Raw genomic sequence first — 24,387 nt, 5'->3', positions numbered from 1 at the left:
CTTAAAATGGCCAGATTCTAAAATCTAATAGCACCACTAGTTTTTTTTTTTTTTTTTCCTTTTATCCATTGTGGACTGAGTCAAGATGGGGCTCCTGTTTAATTCCTGAAGACCTCAATAAATTAGTAGCACTTTCTAGAATGAAAGGAGAGCTTAGTTACACATTGTTCATTAATGTCACTATTGAAGTTACTTTTTTCCACCAAATGCTGAATCCTACATTAATTTGGTATAGTTTAAATTCTCCCATGTGAATTAACTTTGTTAACTTCACTTTTAATTTTTCCATTGAAACAGATGCCATTTAATGGCACGGTGCATTAACTGGTGTAATCTAGAGCTAATTTGTTTTCTTTCTTACAATTTCTGAATGGGACATTTGTTAATTGAATACTACTATCTTTCCTTCCCATCACTCCTTCCCAGCAAGCCTCTGTTTCTGTCAAGGTATCAGATAATTGTGCTAAAGCTGATTATACCCCAAGATCAAGAGCTAGGTGAAGCCCATCATTTCCTGTTCTACTTTTGCCACATCTCTTGGTTCATGTGATGTCAATCAAACAATGACTATGAATCTCGGGATTTGTTTTGTGTATGCTAGGAAAAAGATAATTTCTTCTGTCGAACAGGAAGGATAAACTATTACCAGAAATACTGGAATCATGAATTTTTAGGATATTGTGGTAATTAACATGTGCAGAGTAGAAGAGGAAAAAAAAAATCTTCCTTCTTAACACCATTGATTTACAGATCAAAAGCAGCCTGTGGTCTGACTTCTCCTCTCTAATTTTCAATTGCATAAAACACGTTAATCACATTTTTATAAGAAAATGTACATATATAAAAAGCACTTAAAATATATTTATGGCACAATAAATTATTACCAATTGAAGGTCAAGAAACATAATGTGATTATCGCTCTCAAAGCTCATTGATACTCTGGTCAATTTCTATCCCTTACTTTCTATACAGAAGCAAGCAATATATGAGATTTTCATACAAGTGATTAGTTTTGCCTGTTTCTAAATTGCAAATGTTTAAATCCATATAATTTGCATTCATTTGTGTTTAGCTTCTTTCAAAGTTATGCTTTTAAGAGTTATTACTATGTAGCATTAATTCATTCATTTTCACTGCCGACTTCAGCAAACTTATTTATCCATTATAGTGTTCATCTGTTGATCGTCTGCTATTACTATGTCACATATATATATTATCTCTTTATAATTTTTTGTCTTTTTTTTAGTAATTTAATTTTTCTCATAAAAAAATAGAGTTCAGAGTTTTAAGGGAGTCTAATTTATCTTTTCTTAGTGGTTAGTCTTTTGGAGTTCTGTTTAAACAATCTTTCTCATGCTGAGATCATGAAGATAATATCCAAAAAGGTTGTTTTATTTTTCTTATTTATTTCTCACTCTTACTAAAATTAATTTTTTTCATTGTGTTGTGAGGAGGAAGTCATTATTTTTGTTGTTGTTTGCTTGCTTTTCACCCATCTGGATAGCCAACTGATTTGGCAACGTTCACTGGAACGTTTCTTTCTTCTTGCTTTACTGTTATACATCCACTGTCTTCATATGTGTGGATCCATTTGTACTCTATTTTATTCCATTCTTTGTTTCTTTCAGAGCCAACATGACGCTAGCCTTAATTAACTTTAAAAACCACAACTTTATTATAAATCCCAATATCCAGCAGTGTAAACTTCCCAATTTTTCTTTTTTTTTTTTGTAACTTGACTATTAATAAACTTATAAATTTCACAAAATATTGCCAGATTTATTCACATTCAAGTACTTTGTCAAGAAAGTACTGGAATCTCCTGCAATGTGCTGTGTAGGTATAGCAGACACTCACATTCAACATCAGCACAGTGGCATCTCTAGGTAAGTATCTGTCATTTATCATGATTCTTGGGTAGTCACCTTCTTCTCACCCTAAACTTCCTCATTGTTGCTATAGTAACCGAGAGATTATAATAAAAAACCTGTAACCCATTCAAATTTGGTTTCTTAGAATTGATTTTGCATTGAGAAACAGTCCTTGCATTCTTAGAATGTGGCAGAGCTAGCAAAGAAACATCAAAGTATAGAGTTACACTTGTGAGCAACTGGCCAGAGAGGAAGATGTGACCAGTTCTTGTGAGAAACCTGTGAAGAAATGTTTCTGTGTTCCCTTCAGGCCAAAGTGTTTAGAAGGGTTGCCTGCTTTCCATTTGCTTTCCTTTCCTTTCCGCTGGCTGGATACAGTGACACACAGACCAGGAGAATTCTAGAGCCACACTCTGGCAGGAGGCCTACCCCCCCAGGAGCAGCTACCCAGAACCAAATGCACATAATTGAATTTTATTGCCTATGAAATCAATTCTACTGTCCACTCACTGACTCCCTGATTTGGATGTTTTGCTGACTAATTTTCAGCTTTTCTGGTTTTTCTTTGTTTGTTTTTTGGGTTTTTTTTGCTTTTAAGGGCCGCATGTGAGGCATATGGAGGTTCCCAGGCTAGGGGTCGAATTGGAGCTATAGCCGTCAGCCTATACCACAGCTGTCAGCCTACACCACAGCCACTACAGCCGCAGAAATGCAGGACCCAAGCTGCTCACAGCAACGCCGGATCTTTAAGCCACAATGGGAACTCCTGTTTCTTTTGTTAATACAAGCATTTAAGACCACAGATAGTAGATTATTTTGCCCTTTTTCAAAAAGTTACAATATGCAATATTTTCATGAGTTTTTAAAACATTTTCTAATTTCTATTATGATTTTCTATGTGACTTGTGGGCTATGAAAATGAATAACCCACACTGTGCAAACCTTTCTTGTTTTATTTTTTAACATAAAATTGCATTACGGTAAGGCCATACATTCTATAGCATATAAATCCTAAAGATCGAATAATTTTCACAAACATTCTGTATATTCTTCTTAATTGTTGGGTTTAGTGTTTTGCATAGATTAAAAAATTAAAAACATTAATCCCATTCTTCACATTTGCTGTATACTTCCATTGTTTTTTAACTAGATTGACCTTATTACTAAGAGATGCAGTAAGATTTCTCATTGTGATAATGATTTTGTCTATGACTTTATGAATCAAATAAGGTCATACTTTTATTTTCTTGCAAGTATACAATATATTGTTATTAACTATAACTACCATGTGCCTTAGACCTCTAGAACTTATTTACCTGATAAGTGAAAATTTTTACCCATTTACCAACATTTTCCCCATTTTTCCCACTCCCAGCCCCTGGGAGGCAACATTCTACTCTTTGTTTCTCTAAGTTTAACTTTTTAATAGATTCAGCATATATGTGACATCATGTAATATTTGTCTTTTTGCGTCTGGCTGAGGTCACTTGGCATAAGTCCTCCAAATTCATCTACATTGTTGCAAATGCAAGATTTCCTTCTTTCATGAGGAGTAAGTTCTGGGGATCTAGTGAAGCATAGTGAGCATAGTGAAGATAGCCAATAATACTGTATTATATACAAAAATTTTCTACGACAATGATCACAAGTGTTCTCACATACATAAAAAGAACTATGTGAGGGGAGAGATGGTTAATTATCTTGCTTGTGTTAATTGTTTGACAATGTATACATATGTTAAGTCGTTACAATGTACACCTTAAAAAAACAAAGGACTATGCGTTTAGTTATAGGTTTTTTCCTTATAAACGGAATATCATTAATTCAAAAATTATTTAGGTTAATTATTTTGTGTGTTTTTGAATTTATTTTTTGAGGACTGATTTGATGATGATTTCCTCCAAAAGTGGTTTGTTTTTGATTCTTTCAAGAACTCACCAGAGTTCCCCTGTGGTGCAGCAGATTAGGGATCTGGCATTTTCATTACAGTGGCGGGTTGATGCTGTAGCACAGGTTCAATCCCGGGTCTGGGAACTTCCATGCCATGGGTGTGCCCCCTCCCCCCAAAAAAAACTTCATCGGTGTTAGGTTATTCAAGAAAATATATTGGACTCTTTTTCAGACTATACAAATTATATGAATTTAGTGTAGGAACAGAGGTTTGTGTTGAAGATTTCTTATGAGAAATTTTTTTTTCCATTTTTTTTTTCATTACGTAGTGCCAAAGATAGAATTTCAGTGATCCATTGATGATGGGGAGTGGAGACCAGAGGTTTGCATAAGGAGTTAATTCAAATTTATTAAAGAGGCCTTCTTTGGAGTCCTAGAGTTTCAGGGTTTCCTATTAGTTTTCCCACTGTGCATGCGTCCTGAGCTTTGTGTACAAACCCCCAAGGCTTGAGACATTGTGAGAAACTATTCATGAGTTCACTAAATTTGACAAATGCCTTCAAGGTGAATGTCAGCTTCATGGCTTATTTTATATCTCTGAGTTATAGCTTTCATTTAGATTTTGGCCTTGGTATTCCTTATTTTTCTTTGCCAGTTCACAGATGCATTTAAAAAGTTCCTTCTTAATATTTCATTTTACATTTATATTTGCTTTCAACAGCAATTTGAACCACAGTGCTAGAAATAGGAATATTATGATACATCATACAGAGTTTTGTGTGGATTCTATCATATCTTTTATCTATTTCATCTACCACAGCATCTGATAATGACAAAAATGTAATTTTTGCTAATGTTTTATTGGCATTTAAAATATCTTAATTTTACTACATAATGATCATTTATATCATCATCACACTAGTCTCTGGAATATGACATAACTGTCCTCATGAAAATGTGAATCTGGTGAGAAAAACCCACCTTATGTTCAGGCAATATAAGAAAGGAAATATTCATTCATATCTATTTTAGATAGTGATTTAACTATTTATTATTAATTATTTTTAAAATTCTGCCTTCTTTCAGGAACTATTTCAATATAGCTTCTGTAAAGTATTAAGTACAAGATAAAAATACACAAAAATAAGCATAGTAGAAATTCTGGTCAAATAAATCTCAAATCTTTATCATGGTCTATGTGGCCCTATGTGCTGTGTCCCTTTCTATCTTTAAAATTGTATTCCTCTGAATGTTCTGCTGCTTTCTCTCCAATTAATCCTCTTGCAGATTCTGGCATTAGCCATATTCTTTCATAGCACAGAGACTTTGCACATACTGTCTTCACTTCCTGGGATCTTACTAGCCAATCTTTACATTGGCTCATTACATACTTTATACTTAGACATCATCTCTCTAGAGATGTCTTTCCATATTATTCTCATTTAAGCAGGTATTGTTCTGTTTTATTTTCATTAAAACAGGTCAACTGCCTGCTAAAATAGATGACTCCAATAGAATCAAGATTCTCCTAACAATAACCAAAATGTCCAAGGTAAAAACTGAAAACCAGGTGTCACATTAAGAGTCAGGAAAACTTCAATGGGGATGAGAAGATAGTAAAATTGCACCAATACCAAAAAGAATATGATCTGAGAATTATTTGGTAAGGATTAAAAATAAGCCACCATATAAATCCTTCAGCATTTAATTGCACATTTTCTTGAACCTAATATAAGAAGAAATTGCACCAAAGGGAAAGATGTTAGAAAACAGAAACAAAAACCTTTTCTACTTTAAGGAAAATGGAGGATTTGCATTTTTCCCTATTTCTCTGGTAGACCATCTAGGGCTCATGTGACCTGAAAAATAAGGTGGTAGTGAGTCTCAGGGTTTTCTTATTGCCTCCTACATCCCAGAAGGGATGTTGGAACACTCAGCAACCTGGAAATGCTAAGAGGTACCAGCAGTAAAATCCCCTGAATGCTTGTCCTCTATAGCCAAAAAGCTAGGAGAGGGGCAGCCTAGAAGGATGGAAATTTTTTAGAAAATAATATTCATATCCCACAGAGTAAAACTGTAGCACCACCTCCATCTATGCTAGCAAAGGCTGAGTGAGAAGGGTAAATGTCCCTTCTCACAAGGCTGTAATGAGACTCCTGAAACCAACCTGGTGGAACCAAGTCAAAAGAAAACAAGCTAAGATAAAATTTTAACTTTCAGAGTCTTACTAGGTAATACCCAAAATGTCCAGGCTTTGATTAAAAATCATTCAACCTTCGAAGAACCAGGAAGATCTCAAATTGAATGAAAAAAGGCACTTAAGAGATCCCTACAAAATAATGACAGAAATATTAGAATCATCTGACACATATTTTAAAGTACTCATCATAAACCTGCTTCAATGGCCATATTAAATGTGAAGATAAAGATGCTAAGAAAAGAAATAGAAAATATAGAGAAGAAACAAATGGGAAGTTTATCCTTGAAAAATACAATAACCAAAAAAAAAAAAATTGTTAAACTCTTAATGAGCACAGAAGTAGAATGGAACAACAAAGGAGACAGTGAAATTAAACAGAAAATAAAAATTAATTAAAAAGAAAATATAATTTAAAAATGAATAGAACATGCGTTCCCACCATGGTACAGTACGTTAACAATCTAACTGCAGTGGCTAGGGTCACTGTGGCACACAGTGTGTTCATACCATTCGCAGTGTGTTAAAAGGATCTGGCATAGCCATTGCTGCAGCCTGGGTTACAGCTGTGGCTCGCATTCAATCCTCGGCCCAGGAACTTCCACATGCTGTGGGTGCAGCCATTAAAAAAAAAAAAAAAAAAAAGAATAGAACATAAGAACTGGGGAGACTACAACACATATTTAATATCATGTTTTCAGATTTGAAAAGAAGTAAGGATGGCTTAAACACTTAAATAAATAATAGAATGACTCAAAATTTAGCCAAAACTCCATAATTCTTTAGTCCAAGAATTTTGGGGGAACTCTACAACCAAATGAAACTAAGGATATATAAACCAAGACATGTTATAGTCAAACTTCTGAATACTAAAGACAATGGAAATAACTGGAAAGCAGTGACAGAGAAGAAATCAGTGTACCTATAGGAGCAAAAATAAAATGACAAAGGATTTCCTATAAGAAATATTTCTGGAGGTCAGAAGGAAGTTGCAGAACATTTTTCAAGTGCTTGGGAAAACAAAAAACAAACAGAAATCCCCTTGTCAATGCAGAATCCATATTGAATGAAAATACATTTCAGGAGTGAAGAAAGAATCAACATATTCACAGATGAAGGAAAACTAAGAGAATTTATCATTTATCTACTTCAAAATGGAAATGATAAAACAGAATGATTTGATTATTCCTCCAGATTAAATTATGGGGGGTAAAAGAAAAATATAAACCAAAAATACATGTATATTTCTCAAACGTAACAAAGTAACCTATATTAAATGTAAATATGATATACATACACATGTTTCTAGTCACTCTACAGAGATGGTTCAGCTATGCTCAATTCAAATAATCATTGACATTATAAAACAGAAACTTTCAAATATTTTATTTTCTATAGGGAAAAATAACTATTTCAACATCCTGATATAAATTACATTGTTCTATGCAGATTTTAAAAGACTTTATTCCACAAAAATCCTCAAATTTCCCAGGAGGAGTTATGCCTGACAATTTGTAATGATGTAAACTCCATTTAACTTGACCTGAATCTTAACTTCAGAAAACAAAAAAAGCTAATCTAATGTTTCAAGAAAAGCAAGTGTCATGAAAGTGGATTAACTCTGATGACTAAAATACTTTATTTATCAATTGGCTGAGAGAATTGAATAGTCAATACAATGCAGGCAATTTAAAGCTCAGTCAACCCTAAACCTGAGGGACCAATTTTAGGAATAACTGTGTTATGCAGTGTTAATGCTCGTTCAGTCCTTGATCACCCTGCTGAGGATGTGAAGTAGCTACTGAACACTGTGATGTGGTGGCTTATGATTATCAGGTTTAGAATGACTCAATGAATTGCTATTGAATTGGTTTCAGAGACTTCTTAGAGCTTGTCAAAAATGAGTTACTGAAAGGTTAATATTTAAACCATGAAATTCAAATAAAGACAATTAGATATCAAAAGTTATTTGGATTTATTTACACTATCTACTTTTGCATTATTGATTTGTCTTACTTATAGGGCATTTTTATGTCTCGTGTCTTTTTCTTATGGCAAGGAACATTTCCTAGTTATACTTTATTTCTTTCTCTACCAATACAAAATGTTTTTATACTTCAGTGATAACTCCACATATTTTAGCTTTCATATTTAATCTATCAAAATATAAGATATAGATAAGAGTCCAGATCAAGATGGCAGAGACCCAAAGAGCCCATGGACACGCCAAAATTATGGTTACCTGTAGGACAACTATCTTGGAGCAGGATCTGAAAACTCACAGAACAGATTTTCTATAATGAAGATGTAGAGGAAAGTGCACATTGAGAAGAGCAGAAGTATGTACACAAACTAGTCAAAACCCACACCCCTGGTGATGAGCCACAACCAAGAGGGGTATTAAACCACAAAATTCCCCCCAAGGGACAAGGGTTTGATCCCCACATGGAGCTCCATAGCCTGATGGGTTTATGCTGGGAAAACAAGCCTCCACAACACCTGGCTTTGAAAGCAGTGGGATTTACATGCAGGAGGGCTGGAGAGCTATGAGAAACTGAGACTCTGCTCTTAAAGGGATTACAAACTCACTAGCTCAAGATCAGAAGCAGCATCTTGAAAAGTATTTGGGTTATACAAGAAGAAGTTCTTGTATTAATTTTAGGGCATATGCTAGAGAGGCAGAGATCTGGCAGAACTTTCTCTAGGAACAGAAACACTACTGGGGGGCATTTAAAAAAAATTATTCTTCCACCTAGCTGGCCCAGTGCTGATGGACACCATTTATATCACTCTTCACTCCCCTAGCTGCTAGCATTGTGTGTCCTTTCCCACTATTCCCCTGGGGACCTTCCCTGCCTAAAGTGCCCACCCTAGCTTGCCCCTGAATAGTGGCTGCCACACCACTCCAGTCAGGCAGAACTTGCTGGTGTCCACACTCCCACACAGCAGCTCCAGCTTCCAGGGGGCCAGCTCCACATATCCATGCAGTTCAACTACAAAAGGAGGTCATATGCAGTCCACAAATGTAATACCCCCTTAGCACCTGGTACTAGAAACCAGGAGGAATTTTACCACTGGGCCTCACAGGATGCCTTCTACACAAGCCCAGGTTTTTAAGGCTGGGAGATATAGCTCATATACCTAAACATAGAAACAAACACAGAGAATTGGGGAAAAGGAGGAGACAAAGGAATACTCTCTAAATGAAAAAACAAAAAACAAAGACAAAAATGATAAAACTTCAGGAAAAGGACAAAAAAGAGATAAGCAATTTATCAGAAAAAGAGTTCAGAGTAAGTCCTAAAAATACTCATTAAACTCTGAAAAGAATGGAAGAACTCAGTAAAAACTTCAACAAAGATAGAAAATATAAAAAACAACAAATAAAAGCAAAAGAACACAAAAACTAAAATTAAAAAATATATATAGTAGAGGGAATCAATAGCAGATGAGAGGATACAGAATGGATTCATGATCTGAAAGGCAGGGTAATGGAAATCACCCAATCAGAGCAACAAAAAGAAAAAAGTTTAGAAGTTTAAGGGACCTATGCAACAATAGCAAGCACACTAAGATTCAAAGTATAGGGGTTTGAGAAGGATAAGAGAGAGAGAAAAGGACAGAAAAACTATTTGAAGAAATAATGATTGAAGAGAGAATCTTAAAAGTAGCAAGAGAAAAACAACTAGTTATGTACAAGCATACTACCATAACATTATCAACTGATTTTTTCACCAGAAAACTTACATACCAGAAGGAATTGGCATGATATATTCAAAGTGCTAAAAGAAAAGTAAAAAAAAAAAAAAAAAAAAAGAACTTACAATCAAGAATACTTTACCCAGTAAGGTAATTCAGAATGAAGGAGAGAGAACCAGTTTTCGAGACAAGCAAAAGCTAAATAAGTTCAACACCACTATACTGATTTTACAAGAAATGTTAAATTGACTTCTTCCATAACTAGAAACAAGATAGTTAGAAAGGAAAAAAAATTTCACTGGAAAAGGCAAATGTATAGTAAATGTAGTGGGTCAACCACCCACAGAGCTAATATGAAGGTCAAAAGAAAAAGTAGCAATATCATCTATACCTAAAATAACTAGAAAAGTGATACACAAATGAAATGATGTAAAATATGATGTCAAAAACATAAAATGCGGGGGACGCCGGGTGGGGGCTGGGCACCGAGACCTCGCCTCCGAAGGTTAATCCCTGAGAAAGGGCCGGGGGACGCCTGGGGGCGGGGGGGGCTGGGAACCGAGACCTCGCTGCCGAAGGTTAGTCCCCGAGAGGGGGCCGGGGGACGCCGCCTGGGTGGGGGCTGGGCACCGAGACCTCGCCTCCGAAGGTTAATCCCTGAGAAAGGGCCAGGGGACGCCTGGGTGGGGGCTGGGCACCGAGACCTCGGCTCCAGAGATTAGTCCCCGGGCTAGGGGGGCGGGGCAGAGCGGAAACTGCTTGGGAGGTCTAGAAACCAGTTGACGGGGCAGAGACTGCCTGGGAGACTAGAAAACAAAGCTGTCGCAGAGGAAGGGAGCAATACTCCAGGGGTGGGGAAGGGGAAAGCCACATCAGAGGGAACTTGGGAGAAGAGCCTGGTCTACGCCCGTGCTGGGGAGGGGAGAAAAGAAGGGGTGGGTCCCCATAGAATACCCCCCACGCCACAGCAAGCTTACAGGCCCGCTAGCTAGCTGAAAGCTGTGCTTCCCAGTGCATCCCCTCCCCCCACCCCCGCCACGCCCTACGCTCTCACGGACCTGGGGCTGCCTGCCATCCAGGAGGGCTGGCCTCAACAATTGCCTGAAGCCTACCACCACAGGGGCTGACCCTGCACAGGCCTGCTTGCCCTTTGGAGGGGCTACACTTCCACAGAGCAGCACCAAACACCACCAGCCCCCGAGAAAAGGCCTGCAGCCTAGAAAAGCTAGAACAAGCTTAGCCAGGCTGTGAATAGATCGGCCTAATTCTCGGACGGTTTTTCTGAGTCGGGTTGCCCCGGGGAGGAGCCTCTTTGGTTTTCAACGGCCCTGCTACCCACCCAAGCCCCCAGGGGATGCTCTAGTGGACCAGCTGCATAGGACTGCCAGCTCCAGGCAGGACCCCCTGCAGCCCAGAAAAGCTGCAACAAGCTCAGCCAGACTGTGAAAAGATCCGCCTACATTCTCAGGCTGCCCTTCTGAGTTGGGCTGCCCTAGGGAAGAGCCTCTTAGGTTCTCAGTGCCCCAGATAGCTGCTCCAGCCCCCAGGGGGTGATGCACCCCTAAAGAGCAGCTGCCCAACACCGCCAACCCCCTGCAAGAACCCCACAGCCTAAAAACACCAGAGCAAGCTCTGCATGACCAAGTGAAATCTGCTACCATCGTGGTGTGGACCTCTCAGTCCTGTCTGCCCTCAGGAAGTCCTCCTTTGCTTGAAAGAAACACTGTTAGCCCCATCAACACTCCAGAAAAGCCACACTGCCTCAAAAAAGATTGACCAACAACGCCAGCCCTCAGGAAATATTCCACGGCAGTGACAAGGCAAACACTGCCCGATCACGGAGAGTACAACTCCCTCAGGAGAAAGAAAACAACAAGCAAGATGAAGAAGCTGAGAAACCACCCCCAGTCAAACCAACAGGAGAACTCACCTAAAACAGTCAACAATGAAACAAATCTCGACAGTCTGACAGACCTGGAGTTCAAAAGAGAAATAGTGAAAATACTGAAGGAATTAAGAGAAGATATGAACAGTAATGCAGATACCCTCAGAAAGGAGCTAGAAAATATAAGGAGGAACCAAGAAAAACTAGAACATTCATTTGCAGAGATGCAAACTGAACTAGGGGCAGTAAAAACCAGAATGAATAATGCAGAAGAACGAATCAGTGATATGGAAGATAGAATAATGGAAATCACTCAATCTGGTCAACAGACAGAAAACCGAATCAAAAAACTGGAAAGCAATATAAGAGACCTATGGGATAATATAAAGCGGGCCAATCTACGCATAATAGGAATTCCAGAAGGAGTAGAAAAAGATAAGGGAATGGAAAATATATTTGAAGAAATTATCGCTGAAAATATATTTGAAGAAACTTCCCAAATCTAAAGGATACTGGATTCAAGCTACAAGAAGCACAGAGGGCCCCAAACAAACTGAACCCAAACAGACCCACACCAAGACACATCATAATAAAAATGGCAAAAGTTAGTGATAAAGAGAGGATCCTCAAGGCAGCAAGAGAAAAACAGAATGTTACCTACAAGGGAACCCCCATAAGAATATCAGCTGATTTCTCTACAGAAACACTACAGGCCAGGAGGGAATGGCAAGAGATATTTAAAGTGCTAAAAGGAAAAAATATGCAACCTAGAATACTCTATCCAGCAAGAATATCAATTAAAATAGAAGAGGAAATAAAAATTTTTCCCAACAAACAAAAACTTAAAGAATACAGCAACACAAAACCCAGGTTAAAGGAAATATTGAAAGGGCTTCTCTAAACCAAAAAGAAAGGAAGGAAAGGGAAGAAAAAAGAAAAGAAAAAAAAAAAGAAGAAGAAGAACAAGAGGAAGAACTAGGACTGAGGAAACTGCAATCAGAGAGAAGTCACTCAAATAAGCCAGCATACAGATTTAATCATGAACATGCTTCAAACAAAATAAAATTAAAAAGGAAAAAATAAAAAAGAGTCATCAAAACCATAAAATGTGGGCAAGGGATGTCAGGAGGTAAATAACCCTTTTTGTTTATATGTATGTCTCTCTTCTTAATTTTAATATAGTAATGAAGTGTTTGAACTTACAGGACCATCAGGCTAAAACACACAATTATGGGAAGGGGTTAGCATACTTAAAAAACAGGGCAATCACAAGCCAAAACCAAATATTGCATTTGCAAAAAATGAAAAAAAAAAACACTCAAGCAGATAATAACAGGAGACCATCCAACCAAAAAAAAAAAAAAAAAAAAAATGGAGAACCATAGAATCAACTGGAACACGAGGTTCAAATGGCAATAAATAATCATCTATCAATTATCACCTTAAATGTCAATGGACTGAATGCCCCAATCAAAAGACACAGAGTGGCTGAGTGGATAAAAAGGCAAAAACCTTCAATATGCTGCCTACAAGAAACTCACCTTAGGACAAAAGATACATATAGATTGAAAGTGAAAGGGTGGGGAAAAATATTTCACGCCAATAGACATGACAGAAAAGCAGGAGTCGCAACACTCATATCAGACAAAATAGACTTTAAAACAAAAGGCATAAAGAAAGACAAAGAAGGACACTATTTAATGATTAAGGGATCCATCCAAGGAGAGGATGTTACTATTGTCAACATATATGCCCCAAATACAGGAGCACCCAGATACACACAACAAATATTAACAGACATAAAGGGAGATATTGATGAGAATACAATCATAGTAGGAGACCTTAATACCCCCCTCACATCAATGGACAGATCCTCTAGACAGAAAACCAATAAAGCAACAGAGATCCTAAAGGAAACAATAGAAAAGTTAGACTTAATTGATATCTTCAGGACACTACATCCAAAAAAAGCAGAATACACGTTCTTCTCAAATGCTCATGGAACATTCTCAAGAATCGACCACATATTGGGACACAAAGCGAATCTCAATAAATTTAGGAGCGTAGAAATTATCTCAAGTATCTTCTCTGACCACAATGCCATGAAATTAGAAATCAACCATGGGAAAAGCAAAGAGAAAAAACCTACTCCATGGAGACTAAACAACATGCTACTAAAAAACCAATGGGTCAATGAGGAAATCAAGAAGGAAATTAAAAACTACCTTGAAACAAATGATAATGAAGACACAACCTCTCAAAATCTATGGGATGCTTCGAAAGCAGTGATCAGAGGGAAATTTATAGCAATCCAGGCCTTTCTCAAAAAAGAAGAAAGATCCCAAATTGACAACTTAACCCTCCACCTAAACGAATTAGAAAAAGAAGAACAAAAAAGTCCTAAAGTCAGCAGAAGGAAGGAAATTATAAAGATCAAAGAAGAAATCAATAAAATTGAGACTCAAAAAACAATAGAGAAAATTAATAAAACCAAGAGCTGGTTCTTTGAAAAGGTGAACAAAATTGACAAACCCCTGGCCAGACTCACTAAAAAGAGGAGAGAAAGAACCCAAATAACCAAAATTAGAAATGAAAAAGGAGAAATCACAACGGATACAGCAGAAATACAAAAAACCATAAGAGAATACTATGAACAACTGTATGGCAACAAGTTTGACAATCTGGAAGAAATGGACAATTTTCTAGAATCTTACAGCTTGCCAAAACTGAATCAAGCAGAAACAGATCAACTGAACAGACCGATCACAAGAAATGAAATTGAAGAGGTCATAAAATCACTCCCTACAAATAAAAGTCCAGGACCAGATGGCTTCACAGGTGAATTTTATCAAACATATAAAGAGGAATTGGTGCCCATCCTCCTTAAACTCTTTCAAAAGGTTGAAGAAGAAGGAATACTCCCAAAGACATTCTATGAGGCCACCATCACCCTCATTCCAAAACCAGACAGAGATACCACCAAAAAAGAAAACTATCGCCCAATATCATTGATGAATATAGATGCAAAAATTCTCAACCAAATCTTAGCCAACCGAATCCAACAACATATCAAAAAAATTATACACCATGACCAGGTTGGGTTCATCCCAGGTTCACAAGGATGGTTCAACATACGCAAATCAATCAGCATCATACACCACATTAACAAAAAAAAGGTCAAAAATCATATGATCATCTCAATAGACGCAGAAAAAGCATTTGACAAAGTCCAACATCCATTCATGATCAAGACCCTCGCCAAAGTGGGTATAGAGGGAACATTCCTGAATATAATCAAAGCCATTTATGATAAACCCACAGCAAATATAATCCTCAATGGGGAAAAACTGAAAGCCTTCTCACTCAAATCTGGAACAAGACAGGGATGCCCACTCTCACCACTGCTCTTCAACATAGTTTTGGAAGTCTTAGCCACAGCAATTAGACAAACAAAAGAAATAAAAGGCATCCATATAGGAAGAGAAGAGATCAAACTGTCACTGTATGCAGATGATATGATACTATACCTAGAAAACCCTAAGGACTCAACCCCAAAACTCCTTGAACTGATTAATAAATTCAGCAAAGTGGCAGGATATAAGATTAACATTCAGAAGTCAGTTGCATTTCTGTATACCAGCAATGAATCATTAGAAAAGGAATACAAAAAAATGATACCTTTTAAAATTGTACCTCACAAAATCAAATACCTCGGAATACACCTGACCAAAGAGGTAAAGGACCTATATGCCGAGAACTATAAAACCTTAATCAAAGAAATCAAAGAAGATGTAAAGAAATGGAAAGATATTCCGTGTTCCTGGATTGGAAAAATCAATATTGTGAAAATGGCCATCCTACCCAAAGCAATCTACAGATTCAATGCAATCCCTATCAAATTACCCTTGACATTGTTCACAGAACTAGAACAAACAATCCAAACATTTATATGGAACCACAAAAGACCCAGAATCGCCAAAGCAATCCTGAGAAACAAAAACCAAGCAGGAGGCATAACTCTCGCAGACTTCAAGAAATACTACAAAGCCACAGTCATCAAAACAGTGTGGTACTGGTGTCAAAACAGACAGACAGACCAATGGAACAGAATAGAGAATCGGGAAATAAACCCTGACACCTATGGTCAATTAATCTTTGACAAGGGAGGCAAGAACATCAAATGGGAAAAGGAAAGTCTATTCAGCAAGCATTGCTGCATGCAAAGCAATGAAACTAGAACACACCCTCACAACATGCACAAAAATAAACTCCAAATGGCTGAAAGACTTAAATATACGACAGGACACCATCAAACTCCTAGAAGAAAACATAGGCAAAACACTCTCTGACATCAACATCATGAATATTTTCTCAGGTCAGTCTCCCAAAGCAATAGAAAATAGAGCAAAAATAAACCCATGGGACCTCATCAAACTGAAAAGCTTTTGCACAGCAAAGGAAACCAAAAAGAAAACAAAAAGACAACTTACAGAATGGGAGAAAATAGTTTCAAATGATGCAACTGACAAGGGCTTAATCCCCAGAATATATAAGCAACTTATACAACTCAACAGCAAAAAAGCCAATCAATCAATGGAAAAATGGGCAAAAGACCTGAATAGACATTTCTCCAAGGAAGATATACAGATGGCCAACAAACACATGAAAAAATGCTCAACATCGCTGATTATAAGAGAAATGCAAATCAAAACTACCATGAGATACCACCTCACACCAGTCAGAATGGCCATCATTAATAAATCCACAAATAACAAGTGCTGGAGGGGCTGTGGAGAAAAGGGAACCCTCCTGCACTGCTGGTGGGAATGTAAACTGGTACAGCCACTATGGAGAACAGTTTGGAGATACCTTAGAAATCTATACATAGAACTTCCATATGACCCTGCAATCCCACTCTTGGGCATCTATCCCGACAAAGCTCTACTTAAAAGAGACACATGCACCCGCATGTTCATTGCAGCCCTATTCACAATAGCCAGGACATGGAAACAATCCAAATGTCCATCGACAGAGGATTGGATTCGGAAGAGGTGGTATATATACACAATGGAATACTACTCAGCCATAAAAAAGGATGACATCATGCCATTTGCAGCAACATGGATGGAACTAGAGAATCTCATACTGAGTGAAATGAGCCAGAAAGACAGACAAATACCATATGATATCACTTATAACTGGAATCTAATATCCAGCACAAATGAACATCTCCTCAGAAAAGAAAATCATGGACTTGGAGAAGAGACTTGTGGCTGCCTGATGGGAGGGGGAGGGAGTGGGAGGGATCGGGAGCTTGGGCGTATCAGACACAACCTAGAATAGATTTATAAGGAGATCCTGCTGAATAGCATTGAGAACTATGTCTAGATACTCATGTCGCAACAGAAGAAAGGGTGGGGGAAAAAACTGTAACTGCAATGTATACATCTAAGGATGACCTGACCCCCTTGCTGTACAGTGGGAATATAATAAAAAAAAAAAAAAAAACATAAAATGTGTAGGCAGAAGTAAAAATGTAGTGCTTTTATAAGACACTCTAACTTAGGTGACTTCAAATATAGTATAAGAACTAAAAATATTTTCTTTAAACATTTATCCTCTTGATAGTTGTACTAATGCTGTTTTTCATTTTAATTTTAAAAAGATATTGTCATTTAATGGGTTTTAAATTATAAGAAAAACTTTATATATTTATGTAGTTTCTATTTTCAGCACCACCCATTTCTTTCTAAAGGTAATATTCCACATAACACAATTTTCCTTGAGCCATAAGGATTTAGTAAACACTTCTTGTAGTGTAGATCTCTGGCGATTAGTTCTTTTAGCTTTTGTATATCTGAAAACATCTTATGGATCCATGGATTGATGTAAATATATGATTATTATTAGGCACTCACATGAATAGCTCCCTATATGACATTAAGAAATATAAATGCTACAATTAATGCCTACACATACAAAATAAATAGCTAAGGACTTGACTACCCTTTCTTCGCAGTGCTATAGCAACGTATATCAATCTAATATGAACAGAGAAAACATCTGAATTACAGGAAATTTAATCATTTGAGCTTTAATCTTGGTTATAGAAATAAAGTTCCAATTTTTTTTTTCAATTTTTGGTGTTTTTAGGGCCACACTTGTGACACATGGAGGTTCCCAGGCTAGGGGTCAAATTGGAGCTGCAGCTGTGCCTAGGCCACAGCTACAGCAATGCCAGATCCCAGCTGCATCTGCCACCTACACCACATCACATGGCAATGCCGGATCCTTTACCCACTGAGTGAGGCTAGGGATCGAACCTGCATCCTCATGGTTATTAGTGAGGTTAGCTTCCACTGAGCTACAATGGGAACTCCAAGTTCTACTTTTCTATATCTAAATACAATGGTTTGAAGAAAACTATTATAGAGAAATTGATCTATATACTTTCTTTAATTATATTGATTATATTGCAAATATACATGGAAAATAAAGGTACTTCCTGTTGTTTATGTTTCAAATTCTTATATCATTAGTGCAAGTTAGTGGACTGTAATGTAGTGTGCGTGCTACTTGCTGACTGACCCAGTCTGACTGCTGGCCCATTAGCTTGTGAATTTTATATAAACTCTGCTAATCATTCAAGTTTAGCAGTAGTGTTTCTTTAAGGTCTCCATAGGTGTGCTATGCATTTCCATCCAGAAAGTCAAACATACCAAACAACGATGGTGTTCAATACCATCGTCAGTATGTTTTTGGTTTACCCTTTGTTATTTTTTATTTGGATGTCCAATAGCCTAGTTGAATAATATTAAATCATTCCTGGAATAGTTTCTTAGTTTTCTTCTCTCAAAAGCTCACCTGGATTAAGAGAGAGTTAAGATACCCAATAAAGACAACTTGTTTATTTGGCCAACATTATGTAATGTTTTCAATACAAGCTAATGAATATATGTCATATATCTACAGAATGATCATCTTTTTATTTGTTTTATATTATCTGCTCATGATGTTAATATTGTTTGGAGTTCATGTTGTAGCTCAGGGGGTTAAGAACCTGAGTAGCATTTGTGAGGACACAGGTTCGATTGCTGGCCTCACTCAGTGGGTTAGGGATCCGGCATTGCTGTGAGCTGTGGTGTAGGTCATAGACATAGCTTGGATCTGACATTGCTATGGTGTAGGACAGCAGCTGCAGCTTTGATTCGATCCCTAGCCTAGGAACCTCCATATGCCACAGGTATGGCCCTAAAAGAAAAAAAAAAAAATCTCTTATTGATATTTTCCTATATTCTGTGTGGTGAATTGAAACAAGATATCATTCAAAAATTGTTTTATTCCATCTTGCACAAATATAATATGCTCAGAAGGTAAGAGAAAACTCAGGAGGAAAGACAAATTTCTTTCTTATTTTCCCATCATAAAATAATGGGCAAGAATTAAAATTTAAAACTATAGTGGTATTGGAGTTCCTGTTGTGGCTCAACAGTTCAACCCCTGGCCTGGGAACTTCTATATGTCATAGGTACAGCCATAAAAAGAAAAAAAAATGTATTAATTATATTCAGGTAAGTGGTATTGTTTGAATATAGCTTAGCTGTGCTAACTTTTCAAGATGGACAGTGTCATATTCCTCTTCAGGTGAAAAGATAATGCAATAACACTCAATCAATTAAAATTCTAAAAAATCTTATTTGTAGGGTTTAAAATATTTTGTCAAAGGTGGCAGTTTTAACACACACTTTACAACATGGTCCCATAGAGTTGTAAATGCTTTACTTTATATGATATTCTTATACTTAGAATAATAACTAAATCCTTTTGCAAGTATTATGTATATGATTCCCTGTTAGCTATAATATTCTGGGTTATTATAATAGACTAATTGGAATCACTTGGTTTTGTTACAAACAGATGGTTTCTATTCTTCCCTCATATTGGAAACCAATAGGCTCTCATTATATACTAACAGTCAGATATGAAGTCCTCTAAAAGAAAAATAAAGGCAGTTTCAAATATCCCAAATCTAGGACTTACCTGAGGACTCTTTAACTGTTGACACACCAGAGAACAAGCTTCTCATTGTAAAGGAACATTGTCACCATGAATTTAAGTCTGGCTGTTAGTTCCAGGAGAATTAATCAGGATTTGAAGAATGATTCTGGTCCAGAAGTTGTCTTCATGAAAGCCAATTGTTTATCTAAGATCCAGCAGAACAATATATAATTATGAAAGAATGAATGTATTTTATGAGGGAAATCAAAATGCTTTTATATCAGTTGTTGCATTTATGTTAGTACAATTACAGTTTTGTTTGTCTGTTTGTTTTTATTTTGCCACTGAAACTGCAGCATATGAAGTTTTCCAGCCAGAAGTCGAATCAGAGCTGCAGCTGTAACCTTATGCCCCAAACATGACAATACCAGATCCAAGCTGCATCTGTGACCTACACCACAGCTTGCAGCAATGCCAGATTTTTAATTCACTGAGTGAGGCCAGTAATTGAACCCACATCCTCACAGAGAAAGCCTCAGTATCTTAATGATGCAACTGACAAGGGCTTAATCTCTAAAATATATAAACAATTAATACAACTCAACAGCAAAAAAGCCAACAACCCAATGGAAAAATGGGCAAAAGATCTAAATAGGCATTTTCCAAGGAAGATGTACAGATGGCCAACAGGCACATGAGAAAATGCTCAACATCCCTGATTATTAGAGAAATGCAAATCAAAACTACCACAAGATACCACCTCACACCAGTCAGAATGGCCATCATTAATAAGTCCACAAATACCAAATGCTGGAGGGGGTGTGGAGAAAAGGGAATCCTCATGCACTCTTGGTGGGAATATAATCTGGTACAACTATGGAAAACAGTATGCAGGTACCTCAGAAAACTATATATAGAACTACCACATGACCCAGCAATCCCACTCTTGTGTACATATCCAGACAAAACTTTCATTGAAAAAGACATATGTACCCGCATGTTCATTGCAACACTATTCACAATAGCCAAGACATGGAATCAACCCAAACCTCCACTTATAGATGACTGGATCAGGAAGATGTGGTATATATACATGATGGAATACTACTCAGCCATAAAAAGGAACAAAATAATGCCATCTGCAGCAATATGGATTTGAACTAGAGACTCTCATACAGAGTGAAATAAGTCAGAAAGAAAGACAAATACCATATGATATCACTTATATCTGGAATCTAATATACAGCACAAATGAACCTTTCGACAGAAAAGAAAATCATGGACATGGAGAATAGACTTGTGGTTCCCAAGGGGGAGGGAGGGAATGGAGTGGAATGGATTGGGAATTTGGAGTTAATAGATGCAAACTATTGCCTTTGGATTGGATAAGCAATGAGATCCTGCTGTATAGCACTGGGAACTATGTCTAGTCACATATGATGGGGCACAATAATGTGAGAAAAAAGAATGTATACATATAAGGGTGACTGGGTCACCTTGCTGTACAGCAGAAAATTGACAGAACACTGTAAACCAGCTATAATGGTAAAAACAAAAATCATTATAAAAAAATAAAATAAAATTTATCCAACTAGTGTTAAGTGAAGAGACTTAAAATCCCAAAAGATTTACAGTACTTACCCAAGTTCATAACATTCTTTTAACATCAGTAATTATAACAAAATTTAATAAACATGTTTATATTTTCATGACTGTAAATATTTTGTGAAAATAATGATATATTGGCATATAGAGTCATATAGGGAATTTTAAAAGTTTAAATAATTATGCTTTTTATAAGAAAATAACTGTAAGCCTCATATAAGTGAAAATGTTATATTTCTATAATAGTTCTTATTATTAGAATAAATGCATAAAGGTTTTGACCCAAATTAATAAGATAATAAACCCCCCTTTAGATTCACTATGATCATCAACATATAAAACTTAGACCTTTAAAATATTTTTTTCATTTTCTACTAAATATCAATGGTACATGCTAAGAATAGTATATAAAACTTATAAATAAAAGTATTAATATGAATGTATACTAGTTGCTTGTCTCATTTTCTATTTTTTTCTTTTTGTACCTCTCATCTAATTATTCATTAAAACAGCTAAACTATGTTTTTTTCTTTTCTTTCTCTTTTTTTTTCCTTGAGCTGGCATCTTTATGAAATAAATTATCTTTAAAGAGCAGTTCACATACCATATTAGAGATTTAATGTCCTTTGAAATTTTGATTTTTTATTAATACTTATTAAGCTCCATGAGCAATCAAAACAGTTTTTTTAAATGTAATTATCTAACTTATTAATTTCATCAGAATGCAGGCAAAGGAATAACAACCAATTTTCTCAAAATCTTTTCATATTCTCAGGCAAACTAAGGAACTTCAGGGTAAAGAATTTATCAGGTGGTGTTTCTATTTATTACATAAATGGCAGAATTATATCACTCGAACAAAGTATGGCTTGAACCAGGGCCACAGCACAAACATACATATGTGATCAGCACATCAAATTTTTCCACTCATCTAGATTTGGTTGCTCATGGACACACACACACACACACACACACACACACACATATATATACAGTGAGAAAAAATTAATGAAAAATAATAGAGCTACAAATAAAAATTTTTAGATTTCTGGATAGCAGGAAAAAAGGTCATCTGGAAAAAGGAGTCAATAAAATAAAGCCAGAATTGATCATTTCCATTTATCTATATTTCATTCTCATTCAAAATGTGTTACACAAGCCAGTCAGGCCTCCTTAGAATGCAAAGATCTGTACATATCATAACATGAAACCCTGGTTACAACTCTGCAAATATTTGCATATTTTTTAAAAATCTGCATATATTTATTTTTTCTGGATAGTTATTTTTGCTGTTTGAATCACATCTCTCTATGCTGCACATACCATATAATTTTATGATTTAACTCTCTTACATAAACTGGAGCAGTGAACCAAAAATGGAGTGTATTAGTAAATCAAGTACATTTCTCACCAAACTCCAAATTAATGATAGAAAAGAATATGTTAGAGAAAGGCATAAGTATTCAGATTTAATACTACTTTATAAATAATATTAAGTACAATTATTTAAGTGAACACATAATGAAAATAAATTAAATTTCCAGTATAGCAAAGGTTAAAATAATTTTTTTGAAATTAGTCTCATGGTACCTTACCTGAAACTGAAAGTTAATGACATATTTTTTCTTCTACCCCATATACATAATATCCTAATTTAAGTTTTTTGGAAAGGACACTGATATAGCTGAATAAATTTTACTTTACTTCAAACAGCTTGCTAGCTATGATGTTACAAACAAGCTCTTGGTTACATTTGCAATTTTTTAACAAGAACACATTTCTTTTAAAAGCAATGTGACATAATGAAAACAGGGGACTAGCAAAACTTTACATCATTTACCCTTGAGTATTAATTACCATGCGAACTTAGATGTGTATATTGTTAATTTTATTTAAGTAGCAAATGTCATTGAATTTATGAATGTGAATTCATATGGAAGTCCTTGATGAAAATTTCCACGCATCATATAAATTTATTTACTTTCAAGATCAGGATGAACCTATCTTTAAGAATCTAGAAATAAGTTTTGACTATTACAAAGGAAGAAAAGCAAAGGAAATGAATTTAGAGACTGGGAGATACTCAGAAAAGTAAGGACTGAATAATTCATCTACAGAGAGAGAGAGAGGGAATGGATTTCTCTATATCCTTAAGTAAAAGTTTTAATATAGGAAGGAGTTTATGGGGGATATACTTTGAAGGCCAATTTGAAAGAGAAAAAAGACCAGTACTATGAAAGTTACCTGTTACTACCATTTTAAAACGTATAAAGTTAGAGTTCCCTTTGTGGCTCAGCAGGCTGGGAAGTTGAGATAGTGTCTGTGAGAATGTGGCTTTGATCATTGGCCTAGCTCAGTGGGTTAAGGATCTGGTGTTGCTGTAGGCTGCTGTGTAGGTCACAGATGCAGCTTGGTTCTGGTGTTTCCATGACTGTGGTGTAGGTCTGCAGCTGCAGCTTCAATATGGGAATTTACATATGCTGCAGGTGCAGCCTTAGAAAGAAACATAAATAAATAAAATGTATACAGCTGTTCTTACTATACACATTTTGGTCTATATTTGAACATTTATTAATCAACTATATTGAGTTGAAACTAATAATAGAATAAATGTTATGAACAGTTTACCAAGGTTGAGTATTTCATCCTAAATTAGCTATGAAATACACTCAAGAATCTGTGAAGCTGTAGCATGACTAAAAGCTAGAGTGAAATATCTTGCCATCAGGAGGGAACTAATTGTCATTTATTTTAGACTCTAACATGCTCTAAGCAAGATCCCTGTCAGGTTTGTCCTCTTTAATTTCAGTTCAATGGCTACTTGTAGCTGGAATCAACCACTGATAATTAGCAAAAATCAACAAAATTAATATAGATATTATTAATAGCCTTTAACCTGCATTTTAAATTATTATTATTATTTTACTTCCATATCTAGTCAACTGCCTGGTGGTCATAATCAAATGAAAACAAACAAAAGAGCCTGCAAAGCTATTTCTTGAAAAGAAGATTCAGTCTCTAAGTATTTAGGAAGTTTCTCTACTTTCAAAAAGGTTCCTATTTTTTTTAAAAATGTCACCATAAAATGTTTTGTAATCAGAAAAGCGTAGAGAAATGATTTTGAATAGTCAACAGGGATGATATTTTACATGCACAATTTCATGGGAATTGTTCTCTTATGAAATACATGTAAAATTTTAAAACAAATACTTCCACATGAGTACACATGTTTATTAACATAA

The 24,387-nt window shown here is 36.1% G+C and overlaps 1 long non-coding RNA gene across 2 annotated transcripts in view; it reads right to left on the bottom strand.

The window, feature by feature from the left end:
* LOC102164643 (uncharacterized) overlaps positions 1-24,387 on the bottom strand; it is a 1,014,431-nt gene that overhangs the window by 385,704 nt on the left and 604,340 nt on the right. For both annotated transcript variants that reach the window (XR_014820091.1, XR_014820092.1), the window contains exon 4: positions 19,583-19,745. This is a non-coding gene — a long non-coding RNA (uncharacterized LOC102164643). The remainder of the gene's footprint in view (positions 1-19,582; positions 19,746-24,387) is intronic.

This window comes from Sus scrofa, chromosome 11 (assembly GCF_054392235.1).
Source record: "Sus scrofa isolate SSC_HxYL_T2T_F1_AM1 chromosome 11, Sscrofa_HxYL_maternal_Yorkshire_Landrace_v2.0, whole genome shotgun sequence".
In the NCBI taxonomy this organism is placed as follows: Eukaryota; Metazoa; Chordata; class Mammalia; order Artiodactyla; family Suidae; genus Sus; species Sus scrofa.
Note: the sequence above shows the minus strand (reverse complement) of the source record. Positions and strands in the feature narration are given on the sequence as shown.